The following is a 22,126-nucleotide window of genomic DNA, read 5'->3' on the forward strand; positions in this document are numbered from 1 at the left end:
AAGCAAGTTTGTTTCTATTGCATACAACCTTGTAGTTATTATAATGCTTAGCAAATTTACCACACAAATTCTTATGTTCAGACCAACGTTTTGGTCAAGTTTGATCAAATTTTGAGAACGTTCAAAATTTAGCTATTTTGGACGGTTTTATTAAAGAAAGTTTTTTTTCCCTTTTACACACACTTGCATTTATTACTACGCTTAGCAAATTTAACACACAAATTCTTGGGTGTAAACCAACGTTTTGGTCAAGTTTCGTCGAATTTTGAGAACATTCAAAATTTGGTTGTTTTGAACGGTATTATTAAAGCAAGTTTGTTTTCCTTTTACACAAACTTGTAGTTCTTATTACGGTTAGCAAATTTACCACACAAATTCTTGGGTCTAGACCAACGTTTGGGTCAAATTTCGTCGATTTTTGAATACGTTCAAAATTTAGCTTATTTGCACGGTTTTATTAAAGCAAGTTTGTTTCCTTTTTCTTCAAACATGTAATTATTATTACGCTTAGCAAATTTACCACACAAATTCTTATGTGGAGAGCAACGTTTTGGTCAAGTTTGGTCGAATTTTGAGAACGTTCAAAATTTAGCTATTTTGGACGGTTTTATTAAAGCAAGTTTGTTTTCCTTTTACACAAACTAGTAGTTATTATTACGGTTAGAAAAATTTACCGCACAAGTTCTTGGGTCTAGACCAACGTTTCGGTCAAGTTTCGTCGAATTCTGAGAACGTTCAAAATTAAGCTGTTTCGCACGGTTTTATTAAAGCAAAGTTTGTCTCCTTTTTATACAAACATGAAGTTATTATTATGCTAAGCAAATTTGCCGTACAAATTCTTATATCAAGACCAACGTTTGGGTCAAGTTTCGTCGAAATTTGAGAACGTTCAAAATTTAGCTGTTTTTCATGGTTTTATTACAGCAAGTTTGTTTCCATTTTATACAAACTTGTAGTTATATAATTTAAACTTAAAAAATTCACCTCACAAATTCTTATGTCCAAACCAACGTTTGGGTGAAGTTTCGTCGAATTCTTAGAATATTCAAAATTTAGCTATTTTGCACGGTTTATTAAAGCAAGTTTGTTTCTATAGCATACAACCTTGTAGTTATTATAATGCTTAGCAAATTTACCACACAAATTCTTATGTTCAGACCAACGTTTTGGTCAAGTTTAATCATATTCTGAGAACGTTCAAAATTTAGCTATTTTGGACGGTTTTATTAAAGAAAGCTTTTTGTCCTTTTACACACACTTATAGTTATTATTACGTTTAGCAAATTTAACAGACAAATTCTTGGGTGTAGACCAACGTTTGGGTCAAGTTTCGTCGAATTCTGAGAACATTCAAAATTTAGCTGTTTTGCACGGTATTATCAAAGTAAGTTTGTGTTCCTTTTACACAAACTTGTAGTTCTTATTACGGTTAGCAAATTTACCAAACAAATTCTTGGGTCTAGACCAACATTTGGGTCAAATTTCGCCGATTTCTGAAAACGTTCAAAATTTAGCTTATTTGCACGGTTTTATTAAAGCAAGTTTGTTTCCTTTTTATACAAACATGTAATTATTATTACGCTTAGCCAATTTACCACACAAATTCTTATGTGCAGACCAACGTTTTGGTCAAGTTTGGTCGAATTCTGAGAACGTTCAAAATTTAGCTATTTTGGACGGTTTTATTAAAGCAAGTTTGTTTTCCTTTTACACAAACTAGTAGTTATTATTACGGTTAGAAAAATTTACAACACAAGTTCTTGGGTCTAGACCAATGTTTGAGTCGTGTTTCCTCGAATTCTGAGAACGTTCAAAATTAAGCTGTTTTGCACGATTTTAATAAAGCAAATTTGTCTCCTTTTTATACAAACATGAAGTTATTATTATGCTTAGCAAATTTACCATACGAATTCTTATATCAAGACCAACATTTGGGTCAAGTTTCGTCGAAATTTGAGAACGTTCAAAATTTAGCTGTTTTTCATGGTTTTATTACAGCAAGTTTGTTTCCATTTTATACAAACTTGTAGTTATATAATTTAAACTTAAAAAATTCACCTCACAAATTCTTATGTCCAAACCAACGTTTGGGTGAAGTTTCGTCGAATTCTTAGAATATTCAAAATTTAGCTATTTTGCACGGTTTATTAAAGCAAGTTTGTTTCTATTGCATACAACCTTGTAGTTATTATAATGCTTAGCAAATTTACCACACAAATTCTTATGTTCAGACCAACGTTTTGGTCAAGTTTGATCAAATTTTGAGAACGTTCAAAATTTAGCTATTTTGGACGGTTTTATTAAAGAAAGTTTTTTTTCCCTTTTACACACACTTGCATTTATTACTACGCTTAGCAAATTTAACACACAAATTCTTGGGTGTAGACCAACGTTTTGGTCAAGTTTCGTCGAATTTTGAGAACATTCAAAATTTGGTTGTTTTGAACGGTATTATTAAAGCAAGTTTGTTTTCCTTTTACACAAACTTGTAGTTCTTATTACGGTTAGCAAATTTACCACACAAATTCTTGGGTCTAGACCAACGTTTGGGTCAAATTTCGTCGTTTTTTGAATACGTTCAAAATTTAGCTTATTTGCACGGTTTTATTAAAGCAAGTTTGTTTCCTTTTTCTTCAAACATGTAATTATTATTACGCTTAGCAAATTTACCACACAAATTCTTATGTGGAGAGCAACGTTTTGGTCAAGTTTGGTCGAATTTTGAGAACGTTCAAAATTTAGCTATTTTGGACGGTTTTATTAAAGCAAGTTTGTTTTCCTTTTACACAAACTAGTAGTTATTATTACGGTTAGAAAAATTTACCGCACAAGTTCTTGGGTCTAGACCAACGTTTCGGTCAAGTTTCGTCGAATTCTGAGAACGTTCAAAATTAAGCTGTTTCGCACGGTTTTATTAAAGCAAAGTTTGTCTCCTTTTTATACAAACATGAAGTTATTATTATGCTAAGCAAATTTGCCGTACAAATTCTTATATCAAGACCAACGTTTGGGTCAAGTTTCGTCGAAATTTGAGAACGTTCAAAATTTAGCAGTTTTGCATGGTTTTATTACAGCAAGTTTGTTTCCATTTTAACAAACTTGTAGTTATTATAATTTAAGCTTAGAAAAATCACCACACAAATTCTTATGTCCAAACCAATGTTTGGGTGAAGTTTCATCGAATTCTGAGAATATTCAAAATTTAGCTATTTTGCACGGTTTTATTAAAGCAAGTTCGTTTCTATTTCATACAACCTTGTAGTTATTATTATGCTTAGCAAATTTACCACACAAATTCTTATGTTCAGACCAACGTTTTGGTCAAGTTTGATCAAATTCTGAGAACGTTCAAAATTTAGCTATTTTGGACGGTTTTATTAAAGAAAGCTTTTTTTCCTTTTACGCACACTTGTAGTTATTATTACGTTTTGCAAATTTAACACACAAATTCTTGGGTGTAGACCAATGTTTGGGTCAAGTTTCGTCGAATTCTGAGAACATTCAAAATTTAGCTGTTTTGGACGGTATTATTAAAGCAAGTTTGTTTTCCTTTTACACAAACTTGTAGTTCTTATTACAGTTAGCAAATTTACCACACATATTCTTGGGTCTAGACCAACGTGTGGGTCAAGTTTCGTCGATTTCTAAAAACGTTCAAAATTTAGCTTATTTGCACGGTTTTATTAAAGCAAGTTTGCTTCCTTTTTATACAAACATGTAATTGTTATTACGCTTAGCAAATTTACCACACAAATTCTTATGTGCAGAGCAACGTTTTGGTCAAGTTTGATCAAATTCTGAGAACGTTCAAAATTGAGCTATTTTGGACGGTTTTATTAAAGCAAGTTTGTTTTCCTTTTACACAAACTAGTAGTTATTATTACGATTAGAAAAATTTACGACACAAGTTCTTGGGTCTAGACCAACGTTTGAGTCAAGTTTCGTCGAATTCTGAGAACGTTCAAAATTAAGCTGTTTTGCACGGTTTTAATAAAGGAAGTTTGTCTCCTTTTATACAAACATGAAGTTATTATTATGCTTAGCAAATTTACCATACAAATTCTTATATCAAGACCAACGTTTGGGTCAAATTTCGTCGAAATTTGAGAACGTTCAAAATTTAGCTGTTTTGCATGGTTTTATTACAGCAAGTTTGTTTCCATTTTATACAAACTTGTAGTTATTATAATTTAAACTTAAAAAATTCACCACACAAATTCTTATGTCCAAACAAACGTTTGGGTGAAGTTTCGTCGAATTCTGAGAATATTCAAAATTTAGCTATTTTGCACAGTTTTATTAAAGTAAGTTTGTTTCTATTGCATACAACCTTGTAGTTATTATAATGCTTAGCAAATTTACCACACAAATTCGTATGTTCAGACCAATGTTTTGGTCAAGTTTGATCAAATTCTGAGAACGTTCAAAATTTAGCTATTTTGGACGGTTTTATTAAAGCAAGTTGGTTTTCCTTTTACACAAACTAGTAGTTATTATTACGATTAGAAAAATTTACCACACAAGTTCTTGGGTCTAGACCAACGTTTGAGTCAAGTTTCGTCGAATTCTGAGAACGTTCAAAATTAAGCTGTTTTGCACGGTTTTAATAAAGCAAGTTTGTCTCCTTTTTATACAAACATGAAGTTATTATTATGCTTAGCAAATTTACCATACAAATTCTTATATCAAGACCAACATTTGGGTCAAGTTTCGTCGAAATTTGAGAACGTTCAAAATTTAGCTGTTTTTCATGGTTTTATTACAGCAAGTTTGTTTCCATTTTATACAAACTTGTAGTTATTATAATTTAAGCTTAGAAAAATCACCACACAATTCTTATGTCCAAACCAATGTTTGGGTGAAGTTTCGTCGAATTCTGAGAATATTCAAAATTTATCTATATTGCACGGTTTTATTAAAGCAAGTTTGTTTCTATTTCATACAACCTTGTAGTTATTATTATGCTTAGCAAATTTACCATACAAATTCTTATGTTCAGACCAACGTTTTGGTCAAGTTTAATCAAATTCTGAGAACGTTCAAAATTTAGCTATTTTGGACGGTTTTATTAAAGAAAGCTTTTTTTCCTTTTACACACACTTATAGTTATTATTACGTTTAGCAAATTTAACACACAAATTCTTGGGTGTAGACCAACGTTTGGGTCATGTTTCGTCGAATTCTGAAAACATTCAAATTTTAGCTGTTTTGCACGGTATTATCAAAGCAAGTTTATGTTCCTTTTACACAAACTTGTAGTTCTTATTACGGTTAGCAAATTTACCACACAAATTCTTGGGTCTACACCAATATTTGGGTCAAATTTCGTCGATTTCTGAAAATGTTAAAAATTTAGCTTATTTGCACGGTTTTAGTAAAGCAAGTTTGTTTCCTTTTTATACAAACATGTAATTATTATTACGCTTAGACAATTTTCCACACAAATTCTTATGTGCAGAGCAACGTTTTGGTCAAGTTTGGTCGAATTCTGAGAACGTTCAAAATTTAGCTATTTTGGTCGGTTTTATTAAAGCAAGTTTGTTTTCCTTTTACACAAACTAGTAGTTATTATTACGGTTAGAAAAATTTACAACACAAGTTCTTGGGTCTAGACCAATGTTTGAGTCGTGCTTTGTCGAATTCTGAGAACGTTCAAAATTAAGCTGTTTTGCACGGTTTTAATAAAGCAAGTTTGTCTCCTTTTTATACAAACACGAAGTTATTATTATGCTTAGCAAATTTACCATACAAATTCTTATATCAAGACCAACATTTGGGTCAAGTTTCGTCGAAATTTGAGAACGTTCAAAATTTAGCTGTTTTTCATCGTTTTATTACAGCAAGTTTGTTTCTATTTTATACAAACTTGTAGTTATTATAATTTAAACTTAAAAAATTCACCTCACAAATTCTTATGTCCAAACCAACGTTTGGGTGAAGTTTCGTCGAATTCTGAGAATATTCAAAATTTATCTATTTTGCACGGTTTATTAAAGCAAGTTTGTTTCTATTGCATACAACCTTGTAGTTATTATAATGCTTAGCAAATTTACAACACAAATTCGTATGTTCAGACCAACGTTTTGGTCATGTTTGATCAAATTCTGAGAACGTTGAAAATTTAGCTATTTTGGACGGTTTTATTAAAGCAAGTTTGTTTTCCTTTTACACAAACTAGTAGTTATTATTACGATTAGAAGAATTTAACACACAAGTTCTTGGGTCTAGACCAACGTTTGAGTCAAGTTTCGTCGAATTCTGAGAACGTTCAAAATTAAGCTGTTTTGCACGGTTTTAATAAAGGAAGTTTGTCTCCTTTTTATACAAACATGAAGTTATTATTATGCTTAGCAAATTTACCATATAAATTCTTATATCAAGACCAACGTTTGGGTCAAGTTTCGTCGAAATTTGAGAACGTTCAAAATTTAGCTGTTTTGCATGGTTTTATTACAGCAAGTTTGTTTCCATTTTATACAAACTTGTAGTTATTATAATTTAAGCTTAGAAAAATCACTACACAAATTCTTATGTCCAAACCAATGTTTGGGTGAAGTTTCGTCGAATTCTGAGAATATTCAAAATTTATCTATATTGCACGGTTTTATTAAAGCAAGTTTGTTTCTATTTCATACAACCTTGTAGTTATTATTATGCTTAGCAAATTTACCATACAAATTCTTATGTTCAGACCAACGTTTTGGTCAAGTTTAATCAAATTCTGAGAACGTTCAAAATTTAGCTATTTTGGACGGTTTTATTAAAGAAAGCTTTTTTTCCTTTTACACACACTTATAGTTATTATTACGTTTAGCAAATTTAACACACAAATTCTTGGGTGTAGACCAACGTTTGGGTCAAGTTTCGTCGAATTCTGAGAACATTCAAATTTTAGCTGTTTTGCACGGTATTATCAAAGCAAGTTTGTGTTCCTTTTACACAAACTTGTAGTTCTTATTACGGTTAGCAAATTACCACACAAATTCTTGGGTCTACACCAATATTTGGGTCAAATTTCGTCGATTTCTGAAAACGTTAAAAATTTAGCTTATTTGCACGGTTTTATTAAAGCAAGTTTGTTTCCTTTTACACAAACTAGTAGTTATTATTACGATTAGAAAAATTTACCACACAAGTTCTTGGGTCTAGACCAACGTTTGAGTCAAGTTTCGTCGAATTCTGAGAACGTTCAAAATTAAGCTGTTTTGCACGGTTTTAATAAAGGAAGTTTGTCTCCTTTTTATACAAACATGAAGTTATTATTATGCTTAGCAAATTTACCATATAAATTCTTATATCAAGACCAACGTTTGGGTCAAGTTTCGTCGAAATTTGAGAACGTTCAAAATTTAGCTGTTTTGCATGGTTTTATTACAGCAAGTTTGTTTCCATTTTATACAAACTTGTAGTTATTATAATTTAAGCTTAGAAAAATCACCACACAAATTCTTATGTCCAAACCAATGTTTGGGTGAAGTTTCGTCGAATTCTTGGAATATTCAAAATTTATCTATATTGCACGGTTTTATTAAAGCAAGTTTGTTTCTATTTCATACAACCTTGTAGTTATTATTATGCTTAGCAAATTTACCATACAAATTCTTATGTTCAGACCAACGTTTTGGTCAAGTTTAATCAAATTCTTAGAACGTTCAAAATTTAGCTATTTTGGACGGTTTTATTAAAGAAAGCTTTTTTTCCTTTTACACACACTTATAGTTATTATTACGTTTAGCAAATTTAACACACAAATTCTTGGGTGTAGACCAACGTTTGGGTCAAATTTCGTCGAATTCTGAGAACATTCAAATTTTAGCTGTTTTGCACGGTATTATCAAAGCAAGTTTGTGTTCCTTTTACACAAACTTGTAGTTCTTATTACGGTTAGCAAATTTACCACACAAATTCTTGGGTCTACACCAATATTTGGGTCAAATTTCGTCGATTTCTGAAAACGTTAAAAATTTAGCTTATTTGCACGGTTTTATTAAAGCAAGTTTGTTTCCTTTTTATACAAACATTTAATTATTATTACGCTTAGCAAATTTACCACACAAATTCTTATGTGCAGAGCAACGTTTTGGTCAAGTTTGGTCGAATTCTGAGAACGTTCAAAATTTAGCTATTTTGGACGGTTTTATTAAAGCAAGTTTGTTTTCCTTTTACACAAACTAGTAGTTATTATTACGGTTAGAAAAATTTACAACACAAGTTCTTGGGTCTAGACCAATGTTTGAGTCGTGTTTCGTCGAATTCTGAGAACGTTCAAAATTAAGCTGTTTTGCACGGTTTTAATAAAGCAAGTTTGTCTCCTTTTTATACAAACATGAAGTTATTATTATGCTTAGCAAATTTACCATACAAATTCTTATATCAAGACCAACATTTGGGTCAAGTTTCGTCGAAATTTGAGAACGTTCAATATTTAGCTGTTTTTCATGGTTTTATTACAGCAAGTTTGTTTCCATTTTATACAAACTTGTAGTTATTATAATTTAAACTTAAAAAATTCACCTCACAAATTCTTATGTCCAAACCAACGTTTGGGTGAAGTTTCGTCGAATTCTGAAAATATTCAAAATTTAGCTATTTTGCACGGTTTATTAAAGCAAGTTTGTTTCTATTGCATACAACCTTGTAGTTATTATAATGCTTAGCAAATTTACAACACAAATTCGTATGTTCAGACCAACGTTTTGGTCAAGTTTGATCAAATTCTGAGAACGTTCAAAATTTAGCTATTTTGGACGGTTTTATTAAAGCAAGTTTGTTTTCCTTTTACACAAACTAGTAGTTATTATTACGGTTAGAAAAATTTACAACACAAGTTCTTGGGTCTAGACCAATGTTTGAGTCGTGTTTCGTCGAATTCTGAGAACGTTCAAAATTAAGCTGTTTTGCACGGTTTTAATAAAGCAAGTTTGTCTCCTTTTTATACAAACATGAAGTTATTATTATGCTTAGCAAATTTACCATACAAATTCTTATATCAAGACCAACATTTGGGTCAAGTTTCGTCGAAATTTTAGAACGTTCAAAATTTAGCTGTTTTTCATGGTTTTATTACAGCAAGTTTGTTTCCATTTTATACAAACTTGTAGTTATTATAATTTAAACTTAAAAAATTCACCTCACAAATTCTTATGTCCAAACCAACGTTTGGGTGAAGTTTCGTCGAATTCTGAAAATATTCAAAATTTAGCTATTTTGCACGGTTTATTAAAGCAAGTTTGTTTCTATTGCATACAACCTTGTAGTTATTATAATGCTTAGCAAATTTACAACACAAATTCGTATGTTCAGACCAACGTTTTGGTCAAGTTTGATCAAATTCTGAGAACGTTCAAAATTTAGCTATTTTGGACGGTTTTATTAAAGCAAGTTTGTTTTCCTTTTACACAAACTAGTAGTTATTCTTACGATTAGAAAAATTTACCACACAAGTTCTTGGGTCTAGACCAACGCTTGAGTCAAGTTTCGTCGAATTCTGAGAACGTTCAAAATTAAGCTGTTTTGCACGGTTTTAATAAAGGAAGTTTGTCTCCTTTTTATACAAACATGAAGTTATTATTATGCTTAGCAAATTTACCATATAAATTCTTATATCAAGACCAGCGTTTGGGTCAAGTTTCGTCGAAATTTGAGAACGTTCAAAATTTAGCTGTTTTGCATGGTTTTATTACAGCAAGTTTGTTTCCATTTTATACAAACTTGTAGTTATTATAATTTAAACTTAAAAAATTCACCACACAAATTCTTATGTCCAAACCAACGTTTGGGTGAATTTTCGTCGAATTCTGAGAATATTCAAAATTTAGCTATTTTGCACGGTTTTATTAAAGCAGGTTTGTTTCTATTTCATACAACCTTGAGTTATTATTATGCTTAGCAAATTTACCAAACAAATTCTTATGTTCAGACCAACGTTTTGGTCAAGTTTGATCAAATTCTGAGAAAGTTCAAAATTTAGCTATTTTGGACGGTTTTATTAAAGAAAGTTTTTTTTCCTTTTACACACACTTATAGTTATTATTACGTTTAGCAAATTTAACACACAAATTCTTGGGTGTAGACCAACGTTTCGGTCAAGTTTCGTCGAATTCTGAGAACATTCAAATTTTAGCTGTTTTGCACGGTATTATCAAAGCAAGTTTGTGTTCCTTTTACACAAACTTGTAGTTCTTATTACGGTTAGCAAATTTACCACACAAATTCTTGGGTCTACACCAATATTTGAGTCAAATTTCGTCGATTTCTGAAAACGTTAAAAATTTAGCTTATTTGCACGGTTTTATTAAAGCAAGTTTGTTTCCTTTTTATACAAACATGTAATTATTATTACGCTTAGCAAATTTACCACACAAATTCTTATGTGCAGAGCAACGTTTTGGTCAAGTTTGGTCGAATTCTGAGAACGTTCAAAATTTAGCTATTTTGGACGGTTTTATTAAAGCAAGTTTGTTTTCCTTTTACACAAACTAGTAGTTATTATTACGGTTAGAAAAATTTACAACACAAGTTCTTGGGTCTAGACCAATGTTTGAGTCGTGTTTCGTCAAATTCTGAGAACGTTCAAAATTAAGCTATTTTGCACGGTTTTAATAAAGCAAGTTTGTCTCCTTTTTATACAAACATGAAGTTATTATTATGCTTAGCAAATTTACCATACAAATTCTTATATCAAGACCAACATTTGGGTCAAGTTTCGTCGAAATTTGAGAACGTTCAAAATTTAGCTGTTTTTCATTGTTTTATTACAGCAAGTTTGTTTCCATTTTATACAAACTTGTAGTTATTATAATTTAAACTTAAAAAATTCACCTCACAAATTCTTATGTCCAAACCAACGTTTGGGTGAAGTTTCGTCGAATTCTGAGAATATTCAAAATTTAGCTATTTTGCACGGTTTATTAAAGAAAGTTTGTTTCTATTGCATACAACCTTGTAGTTATTATAATGCTTAGCAAATTTACAACACAAATTCGTATGTTCAGACCAACGTTTTGGTCAAGTTTGATCAAATTCTGAGAACGTTCAAAATTTAGCTATTTTGGACGGTTTTATTAAAGCAAGTTTGTTTTCCTTTTACACAAACTAGTAGTTATTATTACGATTAGAAAAATTTACCACACAAGTTCTTGGGTCTAGACCAACGTTTGAGTCAAGTTTTGTCGAATTCTGAGAACGTTCAAAATTAAGCTGTTTTGCACGGTTTTAATAAAGGAAGTTTGTCTCCTTTTTATACAAACATGAAGTTATTATTATGCTTAGCAAATTTACCATATAAATTCTTATATCAAGACCAACGTTTGGGTCAAGTTTCGTCGAAATTTGAGAACGTTCAAAATTTAGCTGTTTTGCATGGTTTTATTACAGCAAGTTTGTTTCCATTTTATACAAACTTGTAGTTATTATAATTTAAACTTAAAAAATTCACCACACAAATTCTTATGTCCAAACCAACGTTTGGGTGAATTTTCGTCGAATTCTGAGAATATTCAAATTTTAGCTATTTTGCACGGTTTTATTAAAGCAAGTTTGTTTCTATTGCATACAACCTTGTAGTTATTATAATGCTTAGCAAATTTACCACACAAATTCTTATGTTCAGACCAACGTTTTGGTCAAGTTTGATCAAATTCTGAGAACGTTCAAAATTTAGCTATTTTGGACGGTTTTATTAAAGAAAGCTTTTTTTCCTTTTCCACACACTTGTAGTGATTATTACTCTTAGCGTATTTAACACACAAATTCTTGGGTGTAGATTGGGTCAAGTTTCGTCGAATTCTGAGAACATTCAAAACTTAGCTGTTTTGGACGGTATTATTAAAGCAAGTTTGTTTTCCTTTTACACAAACTTGTAGTTCTTATTACAGTTAGCAAATTTAACACACAAATTCTTGGGTCTAGACCAACGTTTGGGTCAAGTTTCGTCGATTTCTGAAAACGTTCAAAATTTAGCTTATTTGCACGGTTTTATTAAAGCAAGTTTGTTTCCTTTATATACAAAATGTAATTATTATTACGCTTAGCAAATTTACCACACAAATTCTTATGTGCAGAGCAACGTTTTGGTGAAGTTTGGTCGAATTCTGAGAACGTTCAAAATTTAGCTATTTTGGACGGTTTTATTAAAGCAAGTTTGTTTTCTTTTACACAAACTAGTAGTTATTATTACGGTTAGAAAAATTTACCACACAAGTGCTTGGGTCTAGACCAACGTTTGAGTCAAGTTTCATCGAATTCTGAGAACGTTCAAAATTAAGCTGTTTTGCACGGTTTTAATAAAGCAAGTTTGTCTCCTTTTTATACAAACATGAAGTTATTATTATGCTTAGCAAATTTACCATATAAATTCTTATATCAAGACCAGCGTTTGGGTCAAGTTTCGTCGAAATTTGAGAACGTTCAAAATTTAGCTGTTTTGCATGGTTTTATTACAGCAAGTTTGTTTCCATTTTATACAAACTTGTAGTTATTATAATTTAAACTTAAAAAATTCACCACACAAATTCTTATGTCCAAACCAACGTTTGGGTGAATTTTCGTCGAATTCTGAGAATATTCAAAATTTAGCTATTTTGCACGGTTTTATTAAAGCAAGTTTGTTTCTATTTCATACAACCTTGAGTTATTATTATGCTTAGCAAATTTACCAAACAAATTCTTATGTTCAGACCAACGTTTTGGTCAAGTTTGATCAAATTCTGAGAACGTTCAAAATTTAGCTATTTTGGACGGTTTTATTAAAGAAAGTTTTTTTTCCTTTTACACACACTTATAGTTATTATTACGTTTAGCAAATTTAACACACAAATTCTTGGGTGTAGACCAACGTTTCGGTCAAGTTTCGTCGAATTCTGAGAACATTCAAATTTTAGCTGTTTTGCACGGTATTATCAAAGCAAGTTTGTGTTCCTTTTACACAAACTTGTAGTTCTTATTACGGTTAGCAAATTTACCACACAAATTCTTGGGTCTACACCAATATTTGAGTCAAATTTCGTCGATTTCTGAAAACGTTAAAAATTTAGCTTATTTGCACGGTTTTATTAAAGCAAGTTTGTTTCCTTTTTATACAAACATGTAATTATTATTACGCTTAGCAAATTTACCACACAAATTCTTATGTGCAGAGCAACGTTTTGGTCAAGTTTGGTCGAATTCTGAGAACGTTCAAAATTTAGCTATTTTGGACGGTTTTATTAAAGCAAGTTTGTTTTCCTTTTACACAAACTAGTAGTTATTATTACGGTTAGAAAAATTTACAACACAAGTTCTTGGGTCTAGACCAATGTTTGAGTCGTGTTTCGTCAAATTCTGAGAACGTTCAAAATTAAGCTATTTTGCACGGTTTTAATAAAGCAAGTTTGTCTCCTTTTTATACAAACATGAAGTTATTATTATGCTTAGCAAATTTACCATACAAATTCTTATATCAAGACCAACATTTGGGTCCAGTTTCGTCGAAATTTGAGAACGTTCAAAATTTAGCTGTTTTTCATTGTTTTATTACAGCAAGTTTGTTTCCATTTTATACAAACTTGTAGTTATTATAATTTAAACTTAAAAAATTCACCTCACAAATTCTTATGTCCAAACCAACGTTTGGGTGAAGTTTCGTCGAATTCTGAGAATATTCAAAATTTAGCTATTTTGCACGGTTTATTAAAGAAAGTTTGTTTCTATTGCATACAACCTTGTAGTTATTATAATGCTTAGCAAATTTACAACACAAATTCGTATGTTCAGACCAACGTTTTGGTCAAGTTTGATCAAATTCTGAGAACGTTCAAAATTTAGCTATTTTGGACGGTTTTATTAAAGCAAGTTTGTTTTCCTTTTACACAAACTAGTAGTTATTATTACGATTAGAAAAATTTACAACACAAGTTCTTGGGTCTAGACCAATGTTTGAGTCGTGTTTCGTCAAATTCTGAGAACGTTCAAAATTAAGCTATTTTGCACGGTTTTAATAAAGCAAGTTTGTCTCCTTTTTATACAAACATGAAGTTATTATTATGCTTAGCAAATTTACTATACAAATTCTTATATCAAGACCAACATTTGGGTCAAGTTTCGTCGAAATTTGAGAACGTTCAAAATTTAGCTGTTTTTCATTGTTTTATTACAGCAAGTTTGTTTCCATTTTATACAAACTTGTAGTTATTATAATTTAAACTTAAAAAATTCACCTCACAAATTCTTATGTCCAAAAACCAACGTTTGGGTGAAGTTTCGTCGAATTCTGAGAATATTCAAAATTTAGCTATTTTGCACGGTTTATTAAAGAAAGTTTGTTTCTATTGCATACAACCTTGTAGTTATTATAATGCTTAGCAAATTTACAACACAAATTCGTATGTTCAGACCAACGTTTTGGTCAAGTTTGATCAAATTCTGAGAACGTTCAAAATTTAGCTATTTTGGACGGTTTTATTAAAGCAAGTTTGTTTTCCTTTTACACAAACTAGTAGTTATTATTACGATTAGAAAAATTTACCACACAAGTTCTTGGGTCTAGACCAACGTTTGAGTCAAGTTTTGTCGAATTCTGAGAACGTTCAAAATTAAGCTGTTTTGCACGGTTTTAATAAAGGAAGTTTGTCTCCTTTTTATACAAACATGAAGTTATTATTATGCTTAGCAAATTTACCATATAAATTCTTATATCAAGACCAACGTTTGGGTCAAGTTTCGTCGAAATTTGAGAACGTTCAAAATTTAGCTGTTTTGCATGGTTTTATTACAGCAAGTTTGTTTCCATTTTATACAAACTTGTAGTTATTATAATTTAAACTTAAAAAATTCACCACACAAATTCTTATGTCCAAACCAACGTTTGGGTGAATTTTCGTCGAATTCTGAGAATATTCAAAATTTAGCTATTTTGCACGGTTTTATTAAAGCAAGTTTGTTTCTATTGCATACAACCTTGTAGTTATTATAATGCTTAGCAAATTACCACACAAATTCTTATGTTCAGACCAACGTTTTGGTCAAGTTTGATCAAATTCTGAGAACGTTCAAAATTTAGCTATTTTGGACGGTTTTATTAAAGAAAGCTTTTTTTCCTTTTCCACACACTTGTAGTTATTATTACTCTTAGCGAATTTAACACACAAATTCTTGGGTGTAGATTGGGTTAAGTTTCGTCGAATTCTGAGAACATTCAAAACTTAGCTGTTTTGGACGGTATTATTAAAGCAAGTTTGTTTTCCTTTTACACAAACTTGTAGTTCTTATTACAGTTAGCAAATTTAACACACAAATTCTTGGGTCTAGACCAACGTTTGGGTCAAGTTTCGTCGATTTCTGAAAACGTTCAAAATTTAGCTTATTTGCACGGTTTTATTAAAGCAAGTTTGTTTCCTTTATATACAAACATGTAATTATTATTACGCTTAGCAAATTTACCACACAAATTCTTATGTGTAGAGCAACGTTTTGGTCAAGTTTGGTCGAATTCTGAGAACGTTCAAAATTTAGCTATTTTGGACGGTTTTATTAAAGCAAGTTTGTTTTCTTTTACACAAACTAGTAGTTATTATTACGGTTAGAAAAATTTACCACACAAGTGCTTGGGTCTAGACCAACGTTTGAGTCAAGTTTCATCGAATTCTGAGAACGTTCAAAATTAAGCTTTTTTGCACGGTTTTAATAAAGGAAGTTTGTCTCCTTTTTATACAAACATGAAGTTATTATTATGCTTAGCAAATTTACCATACAAATTCTTATATCAAGACCAACGTTTGGGTCAAGTTTCGTCGAAATTTGAGAACGTTCAAAATTTAGCTGTTTTGCATGGTTTATTACAGCAAGTTTGTTTTCATTTTATACAAACTTGTAGTTATTATAATTTAAGCTTAGAAAAATCACCACACAAATTCTTATGTCCAAACCAATGTTTGGGTGAAGTTTCGTCGAATTCTGAGAATATTCAAAATTTATCTATATTGCACGGTTTTATTAAAGCAAGTTTGTTTCTATTTCATACAACCTTGTAGTTATTATTATGTTTAGCAAATTTACCATACAAATTCTTATGTTCAGACCAACGTTTTGGTCAAGTTTAATCAAATTCTGAGAACGTTCAAAATTTAGCTATTTTGGACGGTTTTATTAAAGAAAGCTTTGTTTACTTTTACACACACTTATAGTTATTATTACGTTTAGCAAATTTAACACACAAATTCTTGGGTGTAGACCAACGTTTGGGTCAAGTTTCGTCGAATTCTGAGAACATTCAAAATTTAGATTTTTTGCACGGTATTATCAAAGCAAGTTTGTGTTCCTTTTACACAAACTTGTAGTTCTTATTACGGTTAGCAAATTTACCACACAAATTCTTGGGTCTACACCAATATTTGGGTCAAATTTCGTCGATTTCTGAAAACGTTAAAAATTTAGCTTATTTGCACTGTTTTATTAAAGCAAGTTTGTTTCCTTTTTATACAAACATGTAATTATTATTACGCTTAGCAAATTTACCACACAAATTCTTATGTGCAGAGCAACGTTTTGGTCAAGTTTGGTCGAATTCTGAGAACGTTCAAAATTTAGCTATTTTGGACGGTTTTATTAAAGCAAGTTTGTTTTCCTTTTACACAAACTAGTAGTTATTATTACGGTTAGAAAAATTTACAACACAAGTTCTTGGGTCTAGACCAATGTTTGAGTCGTGTTTCGTCGAATTCTGAGAACGTTCAAAATTAAGCTGTTTTGCACGGTTTTAATAAAGCAAGTTTGTCTCCTTTTTATACAAACATGAAGTATTATTATGCTTAGCAAATTTACCATACAAATTCTTATATCAAGACCAACATTTGGGTCAAGTTTCGTCGAAATTTGAGAACGTTCAAAATTTAACTGTTTTTCATGGTTTTATTACAGCAAGTTTGTTTCCATTTTATACAAACTTGTAGTTATTATAATTTAAACTTAAAAAATTCACCTCACAAATTCTTATGTCCAAACCAACGTTTGGGTGAAGTTTCGTCGAATTCTGAGAATATTCAAAATTTAGCTATTTTGCACGGTTTATTAAAGCAAGTTTGTTTCTATTACATACAACCTTGTAGTTATTATAATCCTTAGCAAATTTACCACACAAATTCGTATGTTCAGACCAACGTTTTGGTCAAGTTTGATCAAATTCTGAGAACGTTCAAAATTTAGCTATTTTGGACGATTTTATTAAAGAAAGTTTTTTTTCCCTTTTACACACACTTGCATTTATTATTACGCTTAGCAAATTTAACACACAAATTCTTGGGTGTAGACCAACGTTTGGGTCAAGTTTCGTCGAATTTTGAGAACATTCAAAATTTGGTTGTTTTGAACGGTATTATTAAAGCAAGTTTGTTTTCCTTTTACACAAACTTGTAGTTCTTATTACGGTTAGCAAATTTACCACACAAATTCTTGGGTCTAGACCAACGTTTGGGTCAAATTTCGTCGATTTCTGAATACGTTCAAAACTTAGCTTATTTGCACGGTTTTATTAAAGCAAGTTTGTTTACTTTATATACAAACATGTAATTATTATTACGCTTAGCAAATTTACCACACAAATTCTTATGTGCAGAGCAACGTTTTGGTCAAGTTTGGTCGAATTCTGAGAACGTTCAAAATTTAGCTATTTAGGACGGTTTTATTAAAGCAAGTTTGTTTTCTTTTACACAAACTAGTAGTTATTATTACGGTTAGAAAAATTTACCACACAAGTTCTTGGGTCTAGACCAACGTTTGAGTCAAGTTTCATCGAATTCTGAGAACGTTCAAAATTAAGCTTTTTTGCACAGTTTTAATAAAGGAAGTTTGTCTCCTTTTTATACAAACATGAAGTTATTATTATGCTTAGCAAATTTACCATACAAATTCTTATATCAAGACCAACGTTTGGGTCAAGTTTCGTCGAAATTTGAGAACGTTCAAAATTTAGCTGTTTTGCATGGTTTATTACAGCAAGTTTGTTTTCATTTTATACAAACTTGTAGTTATTATAATTTAAGCTTAGAAAAATCACCACACAAATTCTTATGTCCAAACCAATGTTTGGGTGAAGTTTCGTCGAATTCTGAGAATATTCAAAATTTATCTATATTGCACGGTTTTATTAAAGCAAGTTTGTTTCTATTTCATACAACCTTGTAGTTATTATTATGTTTAGCAAATTTACCATACAAATTCTTATGTTCAGACCAACGTTTTGGTCAAGTTTAATCAAATTCTGAGAACGTTCAAAATTTAGCTATTTTGGACGGTTTTATTAAAGAAAGCTTTGTTTCCTTTTACACACAGTTATAGTTATTATTACGTTTAGGAAATTTAACACACAAATTCTTGGGTTTAGACCAACGTTTGGGTCAAGTTTCGTCGAATTCTGAGAACATTCAAAATTTAGATTTTTTGCACGGTATTATCAAAGCAAGTTTGTGTTCCTTTTACACAAACTTGTAGTTCTTATTACGGTTAGCAAATTTACCACACAAATTCTTGGGTCTACACCAATATTTGGGTCAAATTTCGTCGATTTCTGAAAACGTTAAAAATTTAGCTTATTTGCACTGTTTTATTAAAGCAAGTTTGTTTCCTTTTTATACAAACATGTAATTATTATTACGCTTAGCAAATTTACCACACAAATTCTTATGTGTAGAGCAACGTTTTGGTCAAGTTTGGTCGAATTCTGAGAACGTTCAAAATTTAGCTATTTTGGACGGTTTTATTAAAGCAAGTTTGTTTTCCTTTTACACAAACTAGTAGTTATTATTACGGTTAGAAAAATTTACAAACAAGTTCTTGGGTCTAGACCAATGTTTGAGTCGTGTTTCGTCGAATTCTGAGAACGTTCAAAATTAATCTGTTTTGCACGGTTTTAATAAAGCAAGTTTGTCTCCTTTTTATACAAACATGAAGTTATTATTATGCTTAGCAAATTTACCATACAAATTCCTATATCAAGACCAACATTTGGGTCAAGTTTCGTCGAAATTTGAGAACGTTCAAAATTTAACTGTTTTTCATGGTTTTATTACAGCAAGTTTGTTTCCATTTTATACAAACTTGTAGTTATTATAATTTAAACTTAAAAAATTCACCTCACAAATTCTTATGTCCAAACCAACGTTTGGGTGAAGTTTCGTCGAATTCTGAGAATATTCAAAATTTAGCTATTTTGCACGGTTTATTAAAGCAAGTTTGTTTCTATTACATACAACCTTGTAGTTATTATAATGCTTAGCAAATTTACCACACAAATTCTTATGTTCAGACCAACGTTTTGGTCAAGTTTGATCAAATTCTGAGAACGTTCAAAATTTAGCTATTTTGGACGGTTTTATTAAAGAAAGTTTTTTTTCCCTTTTACACACACTTGCATTTATTATTATGCTTAGCAAATTTAACACACAAATTCTTGGGTGTAGACCAACGTTTGGGTCAAGTTTCGTCGAATTTTGAGAACATTCAAAATTTGGTTGTTTTGAACGGTATTATTAAAGCAAGTTTGTTTTCCTTTTACACAAACTTGTAGTTCTTATTACGGTTAGCAAATTTACCACACAAATTCTTGGGTCTAGACCAACGTTTGGGTCAAATTTTGTCGATTTCTGAATACGTTCAAAATATAGCTTATTTGCACGGTTTTATTAAAGCAAGTTTGTTTCCTTTTTATTCAAACTTGTAATTATTATTACGCTTAGCAAATTTACCACACAAATTCTTATGTGCAGAGCAACGTTTTGGTCAAGTTTGGTCGAATTCTGAGAACGTTCAAAATTTAGCTATTTTGGACGGTTTTATTAAAGCAAGTTTGTTTTCCTTTTACACAAACTAGTAGTTATTATTACGGTTAGAAAAATTTACCGCACAAGTTCTTGGGTCTAGACCAACGTTTTGGTCAAGTTTCGTCGAATTCTGAGAACGTCCAAAATTAAGCTGTTTCGCACGGTTTTATTAAAGCAAAGTTTGTCTACTTTTTATACAAACATGAAGTTATTATTATGCTAAGCAAATTTGCCATACAAATTCTTATATCAAGACCAACGTTTGGATCAAGTTTCGTCGAAATTTGAAAACGTTCAAAATTTAGCTGTTTTGCATGGTTTTATTACAGCAAGTTTGTTTCCATTTTAACAAACTTGTAGTTATTATAATTTAAGCTTAGAAAAATCACCACACAAATTCTTATGTCCAAACCAATGTTTGGGTGAAGTTTCGTCGAATTCTGAGAATATTCAAAATTTAGCTATTTTGCACGGTTTTATTAAAGCAAGTTTGTTTCTATTTCATACAACCTTGTAGTTATTATTATGCTTAGCAAATTTACAACACAAATTCTTATGTTCAGACCAACGTTTTGGTCAAGTTTGATCAAATTCTGAGAACGTTCAAAATTTAGCTATTTTGGACGGTTTTATTAAAGAAAGCTTTTTTTCCTTTTACGCACACTTGTAGTTATTATTACGTTTAGCAAATTTAACACACAAATTCTTGGGTGTAGACCAACGTTTGGGTCAAGTTTCGTCGAATTCTGAGAACATTCAAAATTTAGCTGTTTTGGACGGTATTATTAAAGCAAGTTTGTGTTCCTTTTACACAAACTTGTAGTTCTTATTACTGTTAGCAAATTTACCACACAAATTCTTGGGTCTGGACCAACGTTTGGGTCAAGTTTCGACGATTTCTGAAAACGTTTAAAATTAAGCTTATTTGCACGGTTTTATTAAAGCATGTTTGTTTCCTTTTTATACAAACATGTAATTACTATTACGCTTAGCAAAATTTACCACACAAATTCTTATGTGCAGACCAACGTTTTGGTCAAGTTTGGTCGAATTCTGAGAACGTTCAAAATTTGGCTATTTTGGACGGTTTTATTAAAGCAAGTTTGTTTTCCTTTTACACAAACTAGTAGTTATTATTACGGTTAGAAAAATTTACCACACAAGTTCTTGGGTCTAGACCAACGTTTGGGTCAAGTTACGTCGAATTCTGAGAACGTTCAAAATTAAGCTGTTTTTCATTGTTTTATTAAAGCAAGTTTGTCTCCTTTTTATACAAACATGAAGTTATTATTATGCTTAGCAAATTTACCATACAAATTCTTATATCAAGACCAACGTTTGGGTCAAGTTTCGTCGAAATTGGAGAACGTTCAAAATTTAGCTGTTTTGCATGGTTTTATTACAGCAAGTTTGTTTCCATTTTATACAAACTTGTAGTTATTATAATTTAAGCTTAGAAAAATCACCACAAAAATTCTTATGTCCAAACCAATGTTTGGGTGAAGTTTTGTCGAATTCTGAGAATATTCAAAATTTAGCTATTTTGCACGGTTTTATTAAAGCAAGTTTGTTTCAATTGCATACAACCTTGTAGTTATTATAATGCTTAGCAAATTTACCACACAAATTCTTATGTTCAGAGCAAAGTTTTGGTCAAGTTTGATCAAATTCTGAGAACGTTCAAAATTTAGCTATTTTGGACGGTTTTATTAAAGAAAGCTTTTTTTCCTTTTACGCACACTTGTAGTTATTATTACGTTTAGCAAATTTAACACACAAATTCTTGGGTGTAGACCAACGTTTGGGTCAAGTTTCGTCGAATTCTGAGAACATTCAAAATTTAGCTGTTTTGGACGGTATTATTAAAGCAAGTTTGTGTTCCTTTTACACAAACTTGTAGTTCTTATTACTGTTAGCAAATTTACCACACAAATTCTTGGGTCTGGACCAACGTTTGGGTCAAGTTTCGACGATTTCTGAAAACGTTTAAAATTAAGCTTATTTGCACGGTTTTATTAAAGCATGTTTGTTTCCTTTTTATACAAACATGTAATTACTATTACGCTTAGCAAAATTTACCACACAAATTCTTATGTGCAGACCAACGTTTTGGTCAAGTTTGGTCGAATTCTGAGAACGTTCAAAATTTGGCTATTTTGGACGGTTTTATTAGAGCAAGTTTGTTTTCCTTTTACACAAACTAGTAGTTATTATTACGGTTAGGAAAATTTACCACACAAGTTCTTGGGTCTAGACCAACGTTTGGGTCAAGTTACGTCGAATTCTGAGAACGTTCAAAATTAAGCTGTTTTTCATGGTTTTATTAAAGCAAGTTT

This window comes from Sesamum indicum, linkage group LG10, assembly GCF_026168435.1.
Source record: "Sesamum indicum cultivar Baizhima isolate 11 linkage group LG10, ASM2616843v1, whole genome shotgun sequence".
Classification (NCBI taxonomy): Eukaryota; Viridiplantae; Streptophyta; class Magnoliopsida; order Lamiales; family Pedaliaceae; genus Sesamum; species Sesamum indicum.